General features: G+C 36.0%; 1 protein-coding gene and 1 long non-coding RNA gene across 7 annotated transcripts in view; one reads left to right on the forward strand and one right to left on the reverse strand.

Moving 5' to 3' along the window:
• The window catches only part of LOC106876447 (cell adhesion molecule 2), an 877,233-nt gene that overhangs the window by 817,939 nt on the left and 41,427 nt on the right, over positions 1-17,867 (forward strand). The gene's annotated exons all lie outside the window — the stretch shown is intronic.
• LOC149132942 (uncharacterized) overlaps positions 15,846-17,867 on the reverse strand; it is a 57,425-nt gene continuing 55,403 nt past the window's right edge. The window contains exon 2 of the long non-coding RNA XR_016243788.1: positions 15,846-15,994. This is a non-coding gene — a long non-coding RNA (uncharacterized LOC149132942). The remainder of the gene's footprint in view (positions 15,995-17,867) is intronic.

The raw sequence follows: 17,867 nt of genomic DNA on the forward strand, positions 1-17,867 counted from the left end.
GTTTCTGAATGCTGTCTTCTTTTTATTTTATCATCTTTGTTAGGCTTATCTTATTTGTTTCACTTTTTAGTAATAATTTGCAAGGCTCTTCCTTCATCTATTTCTTCCAGATGATGTATATTTTTAATACCTTTGTGTTATCCAATAGAAAGTTGCTTTCTTTCTCATTGATGCTTTTCTTTTCTCTTCCTCCACACATGAGAATTTTCTATTTGAAATCAATAATTCTAACTAGTTTTGACATACTAGATCAATGCTTCCATCTTCTTAGATGAGCAACTCTTTTACAGCTATTTATTTGCGACATATTTTCCTTCTTAACACAGATATTGAGGCATCATGTACAATCATATATTACCATCTAGTCTTCCAGGGTATCATAAACTGGATAGTTTTCCAATTTAACCATTTACTTTACAATTGGATGTTTTAATCAGAAAGTATTTACTAATATAAAACAGGTAATGTATCCATACTTAAGAAAAACATAAGCAATTTTTTTAAATTTAAACTGATACTTTTCGTAAATTCACTGAAGACCTGAAAGTATTTCCATTCAAAAAACAGTTATTTCAGGTGAACAAACAGCTTGCTAAATATGTCAGTTATTAATATATACAAAATTTCTATAGGGACGTGTGTGTGTGTATACATACAGATACATACATACATACATACATAACAAGTTGTCTGGGCACATGTATATGTGTCTCGTTTTTCTGTATTCACTTTTTATGCAGAAACTTCAACATTTAGCTACCTAAGACCATATATATATCATCATCATCATCGTTTAACGTCCGCTTTCCATGCTAGCATGGGTTGGACGATTTGACTGAGGACTGGTGAAACCGGATGGCAACACCAGGCTCCAGTCTGATTTGGCAGAGTTTCTACAGCTGGATGCCCTTCCTAACGCCAACCACTCAGAGAGTGTAGTGGGTGCTTTTACGTGTCACCCGCACGAAAACGGCCACGCTCGAAATGGTGTCTTTTATGTGCCACCCGCACAAGCCAGTCCAGGGGCACTGGCAACGATCTCGCTCGAAAATCCTACAGGAGCCAGTCAGGCGGTACTGGCAACGGCCACGCTCAAAATGGTGCATCTCATGTGCCACCCGCACAAGAACCAGTCCAGGGGCACTGGCAACGATCTTACTTGGCTTGCCGGGTCTTCTCACGCACAGCCCATTTCCAAAGGTCTCGGTCCGTAGTCATCGCCTCGGTGAGGCCCAATGTACGAAGGTCTTGCCTCACCACCTCAGCCCAGGTCTTCCTGGGCCTACCTCTTCCACGGGTTCCCTCAACTGTTAGGGTGTGGCACTTTTTCACGCAGCTATCCTCCTCCATTCTCACCACATGTCCATACCAGCGCAATCGTCTCTCTTGCACGCCACAACTGATGCTTCTAATGTTCAGCTTTTCTCTCAAGATACTTACACTCTGACGGGTATTCACATTGACATTACACATCCAACGGAGCATACTGGCTTCATTCCTTGCGAGCTTACGTATGTCCTCAGCAGTTACAGCCCATGTTTCACTGCCATGTAGCATGGTTGTTCGTACGCATGCGTCATACAGTCTGCCTTTTACTCTGAGTGAGAGTCCCTTTGTCGCCAGCAGGGGTAAGAGCTCTCTAAACTTTGCCCAGGCTATTCTTATTCTAGCAGCTACACTTTCAGAGCACCCACCCCCACTACTAACTTGGTCGCCCAGATAGCGGAAGCTATCGACTACCTCTAGTTTTTCACCCTGGAATGAGATAGAAGTTGTTTCCTGTTTGTTTGCAGTCTTTATTGCACCTGAACATCTGCCACAAACAAAAACTAACTTGCTAGTTAACCTGCCTTTGATGTTGCTGCACCTCTTATGTGTCCATAGCTTGCACCGGGTACATCTTATAGAGTTACTACCTACTCCTTTTCTACATACTGAGCAGGGCCATCTACCTGAAGGGGTTTGTGTTTTATCTACCTTCCTACTTATTAGGATTTTGGTTTTAGCTAGGTTGACTCTAAGGCCCTTCAATTCTAGACCTTGCTTCCACACCTGAAACTTCTCCTCTAGTTCTGATAGTGACTCCGCAATTAGGGCAAGGTCATCAGCATAGAGGAGCTCCCAGGGGCAACCTGTCTTGAACTCCTCTGTGATTGCCTGGAGGACTATGGTAAATAATAGGGGGCTGAGGACGGAACCTTGGTGGACCCCTACCTCTACCCGGAATTCATTGCTGTACTCATTTCCAACCCTCACCTTACTGGCCGCATCTCTGTACATGGCTCGCACAGCTCTCACTAGCCATTCTTCTATCCCAAGTTTCCTCATTGACCACCAGATAAGGGATCGGGGGACCCTGTCAAAGGCTTTCTCCATGTCAACGAAAGCCAGGTACAGAGGTTTATCCTTGGCTAGGTATTTCTCTTGCAACTGTCTCACTAGAAATAAGGCATCAGTAGTGCTTTTACCTGGCACGAACCCAAACTGCATCTCATCTAAATTGATTCGCTCCCTAATTAGTTGGGCTATGACCCTCTCTGTAACTTTCATAACCTGATCTAACAGCTTGATGCCTCTGTAATTATTTGTATCTAAAGCGTCCCCTTTACCTTTGTAGCAGTTGACTATGATGCTGCTACACCAGTCATAGGGTATGACTCCTTCGTGTATCACCTGGTTCGTAATACGGGTGACTAGGCTATAGCCAACACTGCCAGATATTTTGAGCATCTCTGCAGTGATTCCTGATGGGCCGGGGGCTTTCCCGGTCTTCATACTCTTAATTGCTTTATCTACCCTGGTACTATCAACTCGGATAGCTGGTCCCTCTATTGGGTCGACATAAGGCAGGCTCTCTTTCTCCCATTCATTCTCTTTATTAAGCAATCTATCGTAGTGGCATCTCCAGACCTCTTTCTTTGCATCCTCATTTAATGCAAGCGTACCATCATCCATGCGAACACATTTCTCTCCTACAACATCACTATTCTCTCTCCTACACTATATATATATATATATATATATATATATATATATATATATATATGAATACTCTGATTCATCCTCATCCAAGGGAGATTTTGAAATCACTAGGGCAGTGCCCATTCTCATAAATTTGTTTCGGACCCTCACCCAACATTAGTGAAGGTAAAGAAGGAAATTGCTTCAGGGACCTGTCCTAAATACTTGCTAACTCTACTAAAAGCATCCAGAGATCAGGTGATAGTGATGGTACTGGAGGTGGTGTTAACCTGGGTAATGGATTATATCTACTACTAAAGAACTGGATCAAATACCACAAGGTATCTCATTTGATACACTGATATTTCTAACAATTCCTCAGTCTTGGACTGTCGCTTCATTTTATTGTCCCAGCCAAATGCCCAAAAGGTAAAAGTGACTAACCCTAACCCTAACAACTCTGTTAATTCAGCTCCTTATTTTAGATCAATAAGTTGTTCCAAAAATTAACAAATCTTGTAAGAGTCAAAGAACAACTGTCTGTGAAATCTACTCTCTGCAAACCTAACCAAAGAGAGGGGATCAGAATTAGTAAAATATAATTTTTTTATTCTCACTTTCTTTGTATTAGCTTTTTGTCTTTTTAATTACTCTTGCATTAATTAATTAGTTCATTTGTCACTCTATGCTGGAATGGAGGTCACACGAACACTCTATTACTCTATGATCTTACACCAATTCTGATTTTGTGTTCTTTTGTAATGAACAGGAATACATCAGAAGCTAATGGCTTGCTGTCATTTGCAGCATTTTGTTCTTTGTCTCTTACAACTGTTTTTATTTTAAATAATCTAGCCTTTCTTTGGCAATTTTCTGTGAGTGTGTGTGTGGTCTTAGTTGTCTAATTCTTGCATTTTCTGAATAACATAGGATTTGTTAAGAAAATAAAATGATGCTGGAGATACAAAATAAGTACTGCAAAAGGTTGCCTGTCATTGGACTGTGATGTATTTCTGTTTGCTACAAGTCCCACCCTCATGTACACCCTAGCAAAGGGATTCAGAATTGCTGTACAGTCCTCAGATAGCAACCTGATCACATCTTGCTCACATATTGCTGCCTATCATGATGGTCGAAGGAAAACATGGTAACAGATGAATGTATGAATTAATTAATATGAACGTTTGTGACTGAAAGAGAAAGACTACATAAAGAAGAAAGTGAGAAATAAAATTATGGAAAGGCATAGCCATGGAGTGTAGAACAGGGTCAAAGAAGAGGAAAGGGAAGAAAGAAAGAGTGAATGAGTTTGTAGAATATAGAATAAAACAAAGAGGGAAAGAGGAAAAAAAGAATAGAAGATGGAAGTTAACAATGAAATAATTTGTAATGTATGCTAAAATCTGCAGACTTTGGAATTGTGTTTGATATAATTGCATTTGATAACCAAATGTTGGAAGGTTTAGTACGTCTTGTATCAATGTAAATGAACATTGTTTCAAGATTTAAATGTTAGATAGAAATAACAATGAAGGGAACTAGCTTTATTGATTCACTTCCTAAGAAAAAAATATACAGAAAATACTGTTAGGACAGAGCATGTATTCATAATGTGCAACTAATGTGGTGTTTCTCAAAGTGTATGAAGAATACACATTTCGTGTTTTATCTATTCAGGGATTTGGGAATTTTCGGTCACTTCTGTTATCTGCTATTCCTTATCTGGAAACTCTTCCTCAGGGGCCAACTGAAAGAAAGCATAAGAATCTGAAGAAAGTGAAGAAATTCAACAGGTTCGTTTTGCTGTCGACAGGTTTTAGACTGAAAGACAGCAACGAATTAGGGAAAATATTGATCAAACAGAATGGTGCTACAATAAAATAGCTTCCTGGATTTCTTAAAGTCTGCTTCTCCAGAGTATCCCAAAAATGCAACACTTCAAGAGATACAGTCAAAACATTTGAATGTGAGAACATGACAGATTTTGGATTTGCGGCCTTTATAATATTCAGAGACAGCTCGATGACCTAATAGACAATATTCTTACATTATGTTAGGATCCTCTCAGATTTGTGAACATTGACTTTGTGGGTTCAAACAGAGGCAGAACAAAGGTTAACAAGTAGTTATAGTAGGTTTAATGTATATAGAGTTATGAAGTTACAGAAAATTGATATGATCAACAGATACACAACCCAGCTCTCACTAAAACTGCATCTGTTGGTGAAGGGCAGGAATAAAGTGACATTATTTTGTAATCAAGACGTGAGTATTTGGATTGAATTTTTAAAACTCTTAGGAATTACTCCAATACCCTCTGCTGTCTGTAGTGGTCAAGATGGATGACCATAGTGGTTAGCTATGGTAGGTCATCCTAGGAAAATGACAAGAAATTGGTCAGTCAATCAGTTACAAAGAATTCTACTCCTGTCATTTTATGGCACTCGGTTCTGTAACTTAAATACAAAGCCAGATGAAGAAATGGCAGTAGTGTAGGAGTCTTTGGGGGAAACCTGATATGAATCAGTTTGTTAAAATAAATGAGCATTGATTGGTAAGTGGCCAAAAGAATACTAATCGAGATGCCATGAACAATATTGGAAATGTGAGGAATTTGCCGAATCTCCTGGTAATAACAAGCAAGAACTTCTTCACATTCCTCACTATTATTTTTTCACTTTCTTAAATATTGAAAATAAAAATGTGTGTGTGTGTGTGTGTGTGTGTTTTGTTTAACTCAAAATCTTTTCAAAACTGGCATATCAAATGTAATAAGCTACCTTCATCATATTCTTCACCAGCATCTATCAGATACATCTCCATCCAGAACAATGCATCAACCAGACTTTATATATGATATTTCTCTCTTATCCCCTGTGTGTGTTAGAGACTTGTTATAGAGACTTGTGGCTTATTCATTTCATTAATTTTTCTCTTTTGCAACCTACAGATTGATGTTTCTGATTATAACAACTTCCATTTGGAATATTCTAATCATGTAGATAGGCAACCAAGAATAATGGTTATATTATTTCACTCAGTTGATGCAATGCTGGTGATTCAGCTGCTAAACTTTTACCTTGTTAATTAGCCAAAGTATAGTTTATTTATACTCTGGATACAATAGGAAAAAGCGAAGGAGTATGTTAATATTAATGATTGCATGCAGTGTTATGATAACAGGTGCAGTAGCAGCAAGCTTCTTCTTCTTCTTGTTATTATCATTATTATTATTATTATTATTATTATTATTATTGCTGACACAGCACTAGCATTGTTCATCAACTATATAGTGTTATTTCCTTCATGAAGCAGAAACTCATCAATATTGAAAGATTTATAAAACAAAAAAGCAAAAAAAAAGAAACAACTAGTAATTATTTCACGTATTATTAAGGTCAGCTCTACAGATTTTCCATAGAAGCTACAACCAAAACTGATAATGTTATGGTGTTTTGTATCTGAGATGCCAGATGTAAACAGACAATGAGACCGAGGATGAAAAAATGAGATTATCTTCAATCTCATTGTTTGTTTACATCTGGCGTCTCAGATACAAAACGTTGTAACAGAATCAGTGCTGTGTGTAGTTTCTATAGAAAACCTATAGAGATGACCTTAACATGTAATGTAAGAGCACTGCTAACACAGTAGAGCACAGTATTGACTTATAAAATTGTTTAATATATTTTGTAGTATAGCATCTTCCATCCTTCTTTCTTTCTCCCTCGCTCCATCTTTCTTTCTTTCTCCCTCGCTCCATCTTTCTTTCTTTCTCCCTCGCTCCATCTTTCTTTCTTTCTCCCTCGCTCCATCTTTCTTTCTTTCTCCCTCGCTCCATCTTTCTTTCTTTCTCCCTCGCTCCATCTTTCTTTCTTTCTCCCTCGCTCCATCCTTCTTTCTTTCTCCCTCGCTCCATCTTTCTTTCTTTCTCCCTCGCTCCATCTTTCTTTCTTTCATTCTGTTCGACTAAAGGCAGTGCTCCAGCATGGTCACAATCAAATGACTGAAACAAGTAAAAGAATAAAAACTATGTTGTTTTAATCCCGAGCAACACTGGGTATCTCTGCTCGTTACTAATGATCATTGTGTCATATGTTGACGATGTTACACTCATTGCTAATTGTCATCGTCACCAATGTCATCATCTCGTTCATTTGACAGAATCAGTAAAGCATCAGGTCACAAATGCCTTGAAGCATTTCTTCCAGCTCTTTACATTCTCAGTTCAAATTCTGCTTAGGATAGTTTTTGCCTTTCATCTTTTTGAGGTCGATAAAGTAAAATACCTGTGAAATACGAGGGTCCACCCGATTGTCTAATCCCCACAGATTTGGGGTCTTGTCCCTAAATTACAAACAATTATGTCTTCTTAAAGGAATCGCTATTGTGTTATTTATGTAAGGTGTTGATTTATTTATTTATCAGATGAACATAGAATAGCTTAATTTATGTTCCTTTTTTGATTAGAAATTTCACTAAATAGACGATTAGTGATGGGGAAGGAGGTAGTTTTGTAATTAGTGATATTAAATGAAGGAAAGGAGTTCCAGAAGATCCGAGATTTATCTTCACACCACAGAACATAACTTGAAATTTGTTTCAGAAAATATGAATTAATGTGAGATAAAAGACACTTGAAGATCTATTTGAGGTCATTTTATTCAAGTTTAAACCTCCATAATTAAAACAAAGAAATTTTAAGTTTCTTTTTCTTCATATTTGAATTTCTCTCCAAGTTCTGGTACAAAATTCTTTGCTTAATACCATTAGTATCTCATTAGAACCATTCTACTTTCACTTTTCTTCATAACTTATTAATTAAGCACCAAATTACAATCATATAATTAGACACTTCTGTATTCTTCACTTCTCTTAAGGTTTATTTCCATTTTCACATCAGTTTCTTTCATTGCATTCATAATAATTTTATAGACACGTATTATAAAGCTGAGTTTCATCTAAAAACATTTCTTTCTGCTCTTAAAGCTTCATATTTTAGCCATAATTTCATATGAAAACTATTGGAAACTGAATGAATCGAAACATAGCTGACACAAAACCTTTGTGATAAATGGCCTGTAAACTTATCAAATATTAACAGATTTGTTTTAACTGAATAATTCCTCATTTGCTTTATAAAGAATTCATCTTCAATCAACAAATTTTCCAAGATTTGTGTAGCTATTAGATTTTTTCTGGATATATAGATATATTTATACATATATATGTATATATATATATATATATATATATACACACAGGTGCAGGAGTGGCTGTGTGGTAAGTAGCTTGCTTACCAACCATACGGTTCCAGGTTCAGTCCCACTGCGTGGTACCTTGGGCAAGTGTCTTCTACTATAGCTTCGGGCTGACCAAAGCCTTGAGTAGAATTGGTAAACAGAAACTGAAAGAAACCAATCATATATATATATATATATATATATATATATATATGTGTGTGTGTGTGTGTGCGTGTGCGTGCGTGTGTGTGTGTGTTTAGGAATTGGATAATAGCTTCAAAATGTAATTACTTACACATGCATATACTCGTTTCTATTATGTCTAAATGTCTTGGGGGTGGGGAAGAAAGAATCAAAAATATAATATACATATTTCAATATTTTCATTTGTTAACATACACAGACATCTACTATTGAATGGAATTACAAGTCTATCTCTTGGCACACATTTATTTTGGCAAGTTCACATTCAACTTGGAGCCAGATATAAGTCAAAGAAAATAGCGTTTGGTTAATATGAACATCTCTGGATTGCTGACATATTTGTATGTCCCTCTTTATGACTTCTGCAACAGGTCAATATCTACAAGAGAACGCTATCAAAGGAAATCATATGGTTGTGGTCAACAATAGAATAATGGACAGTGGTCACTATAACAAATTTGTTCATAGTATGGCTAAAATCAATGGAAGGCTGGAAAGAATGTCTTGTTACATTTTAAGATGGAAAAGAAACAAACACTCCTTTGGTTATAATCTACTTAACCATTTAGCATTCAGATTACTCTGTTAAATGTTATGTTTCTTTATTCACATTCATCATCATCATCATCATCATCATCTTCATCATTTAACGTACATTGTCCATGCTGGCATTGGTTGGATGGTTTGACCAGGGCTGGCAATTTAGAAGGCTGCACCAGAGTCCAGTCTGATTTGACATGATTTCCTACAGCTGGATGCTCTTCCTAATGCCAACCATTCTAAGAGTGTAATGGGTGCTTGTACGTGCCACCGGCAAGGGTGCTGTTTGCGTGACACCAGTACTGCAATTTCACTTGGTTTGATGGGTCCTCTTCTGAAGCACCACATAATGCCAAATGTCTCGGTCATTCGTCATTGCCTCCATCAGACCCAACACTCAAAAGGTGATCAGCATGTGCCACTGGCATTGGCCACCTTGTTTCCATGAGGCCCAGTGCTCAAAATGTGCTTTTTATGCATTAATGTGATTGTTTATTTTTACATTGACTTTCTAGGATAGGTGTGAGAGGCCAGATCTGACCAGTTTGAAACATAAAGCAGGTAGAAAATTTGGGCTGGACATGTCCAGTTTAAAAGCTAAATGGTTAATCAAGATGATATTTCCCATCATTATTGATAACATAATATCATCTATTCATCAAATTGTTGATCCCTTGGGTGTAAAATTTTTCAGGTTTCAAAGCAAAGGACACATTCATATCGTATCTAACCTCTTCACAACTAATAAACTGTTTTCCCTCTAAACCTCACTGAACAAGCTTAGGAGGGTAAGGAGGATGAGGCAGAACATCTATATTTAGTGTCATAACCTTTTCTTAAATGACTTGGGGAATATGAAATCTTGCATTATCATGTAAGAACAACACCTTTTTAACATTATTTACATTTGATGGATATTTGTCCTCATCTTGTTTGTTTTTAACACATTTTGGCTGATATACCCTCCAGCCTTCATCAGGTGTCTTGAGAAAATTCTGAACATGGGTTCTCATTCCTAAGGTATTTTCTGATGTTATTATCATTTTTATTATTATTATTATTATTATTATTTAGGTCACTACCTGGAATCGAACTCGGAATCTTGGGGTTAATAGCCCATGCTCTTAACCACTACACCCAAGATTCCAAGTTTGATTCCAGGCAGTGACCTGAATAATGATGATAATAATAATAATAATAATAATATCGAAAAATACCTTAGGAATGTGAACCCATGTTCGAAATTTCCCCAAGGCACCTGAGGAAGGCTGAAGGGTATATCAGCTGAAATGTTGTGTTAACAACAAACAAGATGAGGACAAATATCTGTCAAATGTAAATAATGTACATAATTCTTCTATCTCTGAAATATAGAACTGTAACACCTTGGGACTGAACACGGAACCATGTGGTTGGTAAGCAAGCTATTTACCACACAGCCACTCCTGCACCTATATATTCATATGAAGCTAAGTTTCTCTGGTTGCACCACAAAAAGTGACAGGCAGAATCAAAACCACTGGTGGGGGGCAGGCACTGATCCTGAGCTGCTCTAATGAAGTGTTCTGTTTCTGGCTCAAGGCCAGATGCAGCCAACCATTGATGGGTCATATCTGTATTGAGATCAAGATCACTGACCCTCATATGGAATTTGCCAGGCAATCTTTTACTTTTTCGTTGGTTTCACAGCTCTGAGATTACATTTGATTTGGATTTTGCCATTATTTGTTTTTCTATCACAGTGAGGTCTTCTGTTCCTCTAGTTTCATCATTGATCTTTAATTCCTTCATATCTTCCATTGCTTTTTCTGATATTGAGAACAAGTTTTGGTACTTTCACATTTGCAGACAAGTTTAAGCATCCAGTTATTGATGTTCTTCAGACAGGTGTATACCCCTATGATTGCTGTCTTTAGGGACAGTTACAGCTGCATCCACCCATGTCATCAATTCTTTCATTTGATGTATAGTCTGTCTACACTTGCCTTTGGGCGATGCATACAGTGCATTGCTAAAAACTTCCATATTTCTACCTCAATTTTGCTTACCTCATTGATGGATCACTTTATGATATCAAAGCTCTAGATCACAGCAAGTATAACCAGGATATATTGATGGTATCCATCCTGTTTTTCATACTGAGTTCACTTTTTAGGCTAGCTTGAATTATCAACAACACTTTACCATTTTTGTCTTTTAGTGGCATATTTAGTCAGCCTCTTGTTCTGGCCAGTATTGCGACTGACTGCTTTGTTAGGGTCACTTCCCTTGTTCTCTGTATCATTTCTGTTATATTTTCTATAGTATTACTTGTCAATATTATTCAGGTTATTATACATGGAGTCAGAAGTATATATTTTATGTCTGGATATTCAAATTATATTTTCCAGAGAGGTCTTTCTTACCGTTTCTTGTTTTGGTATTACCTTATTCGCTCTCTCTGCACTTGTTTTGGCTTCATTGTTCTGGTTTCGCTTTTTCATGTTATGTTGGCTCTTTTCTGTTATTTTCATTGTTTTCAAACCTTATCTAATATTTGGTTATTTCTCATGTATTATTCTTTGTGTTCTGAGTTGATCTTTTTGTTTTTCACTTGAGTTCAGTTTTTGTATTTGAGATATTGTTTTCTTATTAATTATAATTCACATATATTTGTTATTTTATTTAAGTAGTTTGAATCAACAAATGAGTTGATAGGTTTTGAAATGATGCTGTTCAAAGATAGTGTAAAAAATTAACACTTCCTTCTCCAAGCTTAGATTCGAAACTGAATCTAAGGATTTTTGGTTGTCCAAACCACCACAATCAACAGGCACGCAAAAAGGTTTCCTTTGTCCTGTCAAAAAATGATAAATTATCTCCCTTTGACCTACGACCTCAGCTATGTCAGGCGAAGTTCAAATGGACAGGAGCTGACCTATTTAGGCACAATCTCCGCTGCAATATGTCTGTCTTTCTAACTGCCACGGCTGTTATAAATACTGTGGTCAGCAGAGAGACAGACAAGAAAGTCTTTGGCAGACTACTTTCTCAGATGAACCACACACACACACACACACACACACACAAAAAACATATTCAGTTCTGTCAAATCACCTCCACAGATGTGCCCTTGTTTCTATTACTAGCAACTCGTAGCAGTTGTCAACAATTACATGTAGTGAAAAATATTGTATACCAAAGGCAAATGCAAGTACAGTAAATAAATTATTTTAATTATGAATCATAGTCATTTATTTGTTTACTTCAAAGGCATCCACATGTCTATCACATACTGATACACACTTAACCACTACAATAGTTTCAGTGACCTTGAATCAGAGGTTTCCACCTGGAGATTTTTTCAAGAGTAAGATGCATCTGGTACCAGTCTAAGACGGACATTAGTGGATTTTTCAAGGATACTTAGCTAACATTGATTGTTTTCTGAAATTTCAGCTTGGTGACGAAATTCATTTGGTTTTATAAAGATACCATTAAGAGGATCAACATTGAATCAAACATTAACTCACTATGGTGGTGGGTGGGGGTGACATAATTATCAAATATACTTGTACAAAGAAGACATCAATAAGCATTGTTGAATGGCATTTTACTCAACCAAACGAAATGGTGACAACTGAAACAAGAAGATCAAATGGGCTGATGCATCAGAGTCCTAATTAATCAAAATAAAAATTATTAATTGAAATAGAAAATGGTTAATGTGGTGAGTGGAAGAATAGTTTCACTTTTAGCAGATATAGTGATAACTTTTACTTCACACTAATGGGTAGCAGAAATGATTGTGTAAACAGCAAATATTTTGTTCAATTGTGAAGTTCTGACATTTCTGTGGAGTAGGAAACTATGTTGAGGAAATAATTTAATATCGCATCAGAGATGATGTAAAATAAAAGAATTTAGATTTTGCTGATCCTTAGACCAACAATTTTCCAGTAAGCACTTCACACTCTTCACAAATACATTATTTGATTATTTAAACCTACCTTGAAAATGTATTCCCTTCAGATTTAGCCTACTTCAATAGAACTCTATATATATGAAGCTATCAAGGTGCCTGAGTACGCAACCCATGGAAGCTTTTAAATTGATTACTGAAAATGGGGATTAATGTTGATGGAATGTGTGATTTTGTTATAAGTGAACTGTAGGAACTAGAGAAAACATTTTAACGATACACAGTTTTCAAAGAGAAATATCATTCAGGTTTGGGAAGTGGAGTCTCAAAAGCATGAACTGTTTAGGAATTTAGGCTGGATTTGAGGATATAAAGAACTCTTATTAAATGACTCGACAATACAAGCCAAGGTTTAAAAGAATCATGTCTACTTTGGTTTCATGAGATAACTTGCTACTTATTTCTGCTTCTTTTGCCAATGTATTGTTCCTTTACATACACGCACACACACATGCACATACGCACACACATGCATGTACACACACAGACACATGCGTGCATTTCATTTGCAGCTTTTTGTCATTTCTATTGTTCTGTTTTGCATCATTTCCTTCAAATGCTTTTTTTCTTGAAGATCCTTCTTTTTTCCTATTTTGTCTCAACTACCAATTAAACAATATTTCATAAAATAACAAGTTTTTGTGTGCTATTTATCATCAGAAGGATTTCGTTTCATTAATGATTTAGCAAAAGTTAATTTTTTAAAAGGATTCAGTTATTGCTGCACCATTTTCTCTTCCTAGGTTTGTATTTTATATTCAGTTATTGCAAAAAATACTCCAATCTTCTTTGCATGGCTTTACACAATTGAAATGAAATGGAATCATAAAAGAAGACTATATGTTTATGAACGACCAAATGTAGCCTTTCACATGATATAAAATTTATGCTGGAACCAACCATTTTAGAGACAGATGGATAACTTGTATCAGCAGGATTTTAATATTGTTGCTGTTGTAAGGCAGCGAGCTGGCAGAAACATTAGCATGCTGGGTGAAATGCTTAGTGGTACTTTGTCTGTCTTTATGCTCTGAGTTCAAATTCCACCGAGGTCAACTTTGCCTTTCATCCTTTCAGGGTCAATAAATTAAGTACTAGTTGTGTACTGGGGTCGATCTAATCGACTGGCCCCCTCCCCAAAAATTTCAGGCCTTGTGCCCAGAGTAGAAATGAATATTGTTACTGTTGTAAGGCGGCAAGCTGTAGCATGCCAGGCAAACTGCTTAGCAGCATTTCATCCGTCCTTGCATTCTGAGTTCAAATTCCGCTCAGGTTGACTTTGCCTTTCATACTTTTGGGGTCAATAAAATAAATATCAGTTGAACACTGGGGTCAATGTGATCAACTTATCACCCTCCTTCAAAATTGCTGGCCTTGTGCCAAAATTTGAAATCAATATTTTTGCTATTGTAGACCGACTTTGTTGTGACCAACCTTCTTAACAAAACAGAAGCTAATGTATTTGTTCTTCTGCTAAACATACAGAGAGATATTCTTTAAAACTTTTGTGAAGATTTAATCCTAGGAAATTCATTCCATTTTAAAGAACCACATAACATTTCCAGCAACTTCTTTACATTTATTTGTGGCTATTTCCTAATCAGACTCGTTATCTAATTCAGAAATTTTGCTCAGCACATTGCTGTTTATTGAGAAATGGTTTCTTGTATGCTGCCCATAGAAATGAAGGATAAAGTCTAAATTCAACAATGTGTAAGATTTAGCGATTTAATAACAAAAATTCCTTATGTTACAAACACGAATTCTTGATAACCATCCTGCAAATCTCAAATTATTGCTGATCCTTCAAATGATAAGAATTGTAATACTGAGATCTATACAAGCTACCAATTCTGCTTTTTTGTAGTTCTTGTCTCTCTTTTGAGATATTTCCAAAGCACTTTTGAAAACATTCTATCTTCCCAAAACCTTTATCCACATCAGTATTTTTAACCCTTTGATTTATTTACTTTTTTATGTCATTGGTGCCACTTTTCTTAAGTTGACTGTTGAATCAACCTTAAATATCACGTAATAAAACTTTAGATCTAATGTTTTATTGCATATTATTTAGTGCTGTTTATATAACACTGGCTGTTGGACTCTGACAGATTTAAATGTTGTAATCACTACTAGTAGTAGTAGTAGTAGCAGCAGCAGTAGTAATAGCAGTAGTTGTATCAATGAACTGTCATTGCATGAGTGAGCATCTGAAAAGAGCAATGCTGCAGCTGGTGTATTTAAGAGAAGCCATATTTTTGAGCATATAAGACACACCCCAATTTCAGCAGGCCTAATCTGCAAGAATGAAACTGCAGCTAATGCCAGATCCTCAAGCTGAAAAATCTCACACATTTTCATGTATAGGAACCATGAGAGTTTAGACTGACTCCCTTAAGCTATTGTGGTAGGCTAAGTTACAATACTTACTCTCACACTACCAAATTACAGCACTGACCTTCACCGTCATTAATAACACCAACCGTGTCTACCCAAATCTTGGCCTTCGGTATATAGGGCACAAAAAGACTTTTGGTGGGGAGGGGGGATTTTCAGGAAAACAGTGTGCCTTATATACTGGAAAATACAGTATATAATATGAAAGGATGACACATGTTGAATCTGAATTTGTGATAACCTGGAAGATAGAAGCTGCACTTCTGGTGAACAAAGAATGAATTAGGATCAAGTAGACACATCAAACTTTTTGAGCTTCACACCTGTTAATAAATAGGCAATGATCGAGTTTTGTTTTTAAGCCTTGGTCATAGTGGTAGTGGTGTTGGTCGCAGTCGTGGCAGTGGTAGTGGGTTTTGTGATGGTGCTGATGACAGTGGTGGTAGTGACCATCATTGTCGAGGTAGCAACTGCAGCAGTGTCAAGGTGAATCACTGTAAAAAAATTTTGTGTAAAGAAACAAAAAGAAAAACCAGAACTTGTCTGCTATAACGAAGAATTTTATTTATGACACAACGCCATTAGATCACAGTTGTAATTCTTCCTAAGACTTGTTTGATTTAGCTTTATTATTTATAAGTTGTTACTTCCATTAGAATCTAATGGGATTCTCCCTACACATTGTTGCCTGTAAAAAAAAAAAAAGTTTTTTTAATAAATTAAGAAATGTTTGCAATGAATTTTTGATCATCATCATCATCGTTTAATGTCTGCTTTCCATGCTGGCATGAGTTGGATGGTTTGACTGAGGACTGGTAAGCCAGAGGCTGCACCAGGCTCCAATCTGATCTGGCAAAGTTTCTACAACTGGATGCCCTACCTAACACCAACCACTCCAAGAGCGGTTCTGGCAATGACCATGCTCAAAAGGTGTTTTTTATGTGCTACCTGCATGGGAGCCAGTCTGGCGGCACTGGCAATGACCACGCTCAAATGTTGTACCACTTGCATACTGGTGTCAGTTTAATCTACTGTCCCTCTCCCCAAAGATTTTGGGCCTAGAGTAGAAAAGATAATCATTATCATTATTTAGTCAAAATTAAAAGAGTGCCATTGTCATATTATTATTATTGTTATTATTATCATTTATTTTTATTATTATTATCATTTATTATTATCATTATTATTATTACTATTATTATTATTATTATTATCATTTATTATTTATCATCATCATCATCATCATCACTAAGAGTAGAATCTGAAATCTTTTATTATAAAAGAAGATTATTCTTGATGAATTACCAAATAAGGTACCTTTTTCAAGTTTTTAATAACAGAAAATACTGGAAGTTTTTCATTAGAATTAAAATAGGAACAATCCAAAAGAGCAGTTATCTCTTTCTGCTTCTTCACCCTGTTTTATTGGTCTCATTTATTTTGATTTTTATTTTGTTTTGTTTTGTTTTTTTCTTCTAATGAGCACAACAAGTGAGATGGTGGCTTTTGTTAACAATATTTGATGTTAAATTCTGTGATGTCCAGCCACAATCCATTTGAAATAATTGGTTGACAGTCTTTTATATTTTCCACCACTGAATACCTGGATCGTCAGAGATAACTGGAATAAATCACTTCGACTTTGTTTGAAAATATTCCAAGAAATGTCTGATTCTTGGAGTGATATTTCTAAAGTATGATCTCTCCATTTAATATCATAAGGCCCATCATTATACAAGAACTTTGAGAATTTGTTCAGCTGGAGTTAAGAAAGCTTTAACAGACTACATATAATCCAAAACAATGATTTGCTTTCATCTTTTATAGTGTCAATTATTATTATTATTATTAAGGTGGCAAGCTGGTAGAATCGTTAGCATGCTGGGCGAAATGCTTAGTGGTATTTCACCTGTTTCTACTGTTCTGAGTTCAAATTCCACTGATGCCGACTTTTCTTTTCATTCCTTTCAAGGTCAATAAATTGAGTACCAGTGAAACACTGGGGGTGATGTAATTGACTAGTCCCCTCGTCCAAAATTTTAGGCCTTGTGCCTTTAGTAGGAAGAATTATTATTATTATTATTTCTAACAAATTATTATCACCATCATTATTGTTTTAATGTCTACCTTTCCATGCTTTCATGGGTTAGACAAAATTATTGTTTTGTTTTTTTATTCCTTTTCTTTTGTTTAACCCTTTAGCAATCAGATTTCTTTGTCAGATGTATTGCTTATTTATTTACATTGTTCTGAATTAATCACACATTATTTTGTAGCGGCAAGATTTCATTGATGCATTTGCGTATTTTCAGAAAGACATTGTAGAGTAGGTGTGTGAGGTTGGAAATGGTCAAGTTTAGCACAAAACAAGTTGAATATTCAGGCCAGATTAAACACTAAAAGGTTAAATAGTTAACTTACTGAAATAATTAAATATTGTTTTAGAAGGATTTTCTTGTTAGCATTTTGAGTTTAAAACTTTTCTTCTTTTGTTTTTTAGTTTGCAGTAAATAAAATATATAAAATGTCAAAATTAAGCCATTTGTTGAACATTATTGCAG

This window comes from Octopus bimaculoides, chromosome 12, assembly GCF_046866305.1.
Source record: "Octopus bimaculoides isolate indiv1 chromosome 12, ASM4686630v1, whole genome shotgun sequence".
In the NCBI taxonomy this organism is placed as follows: Eukaryota; Metazoa; Mollusca; class Cephalopoda; order Octopoda; family Octopodidae; genus Octopus; species Octopus bimaculoides.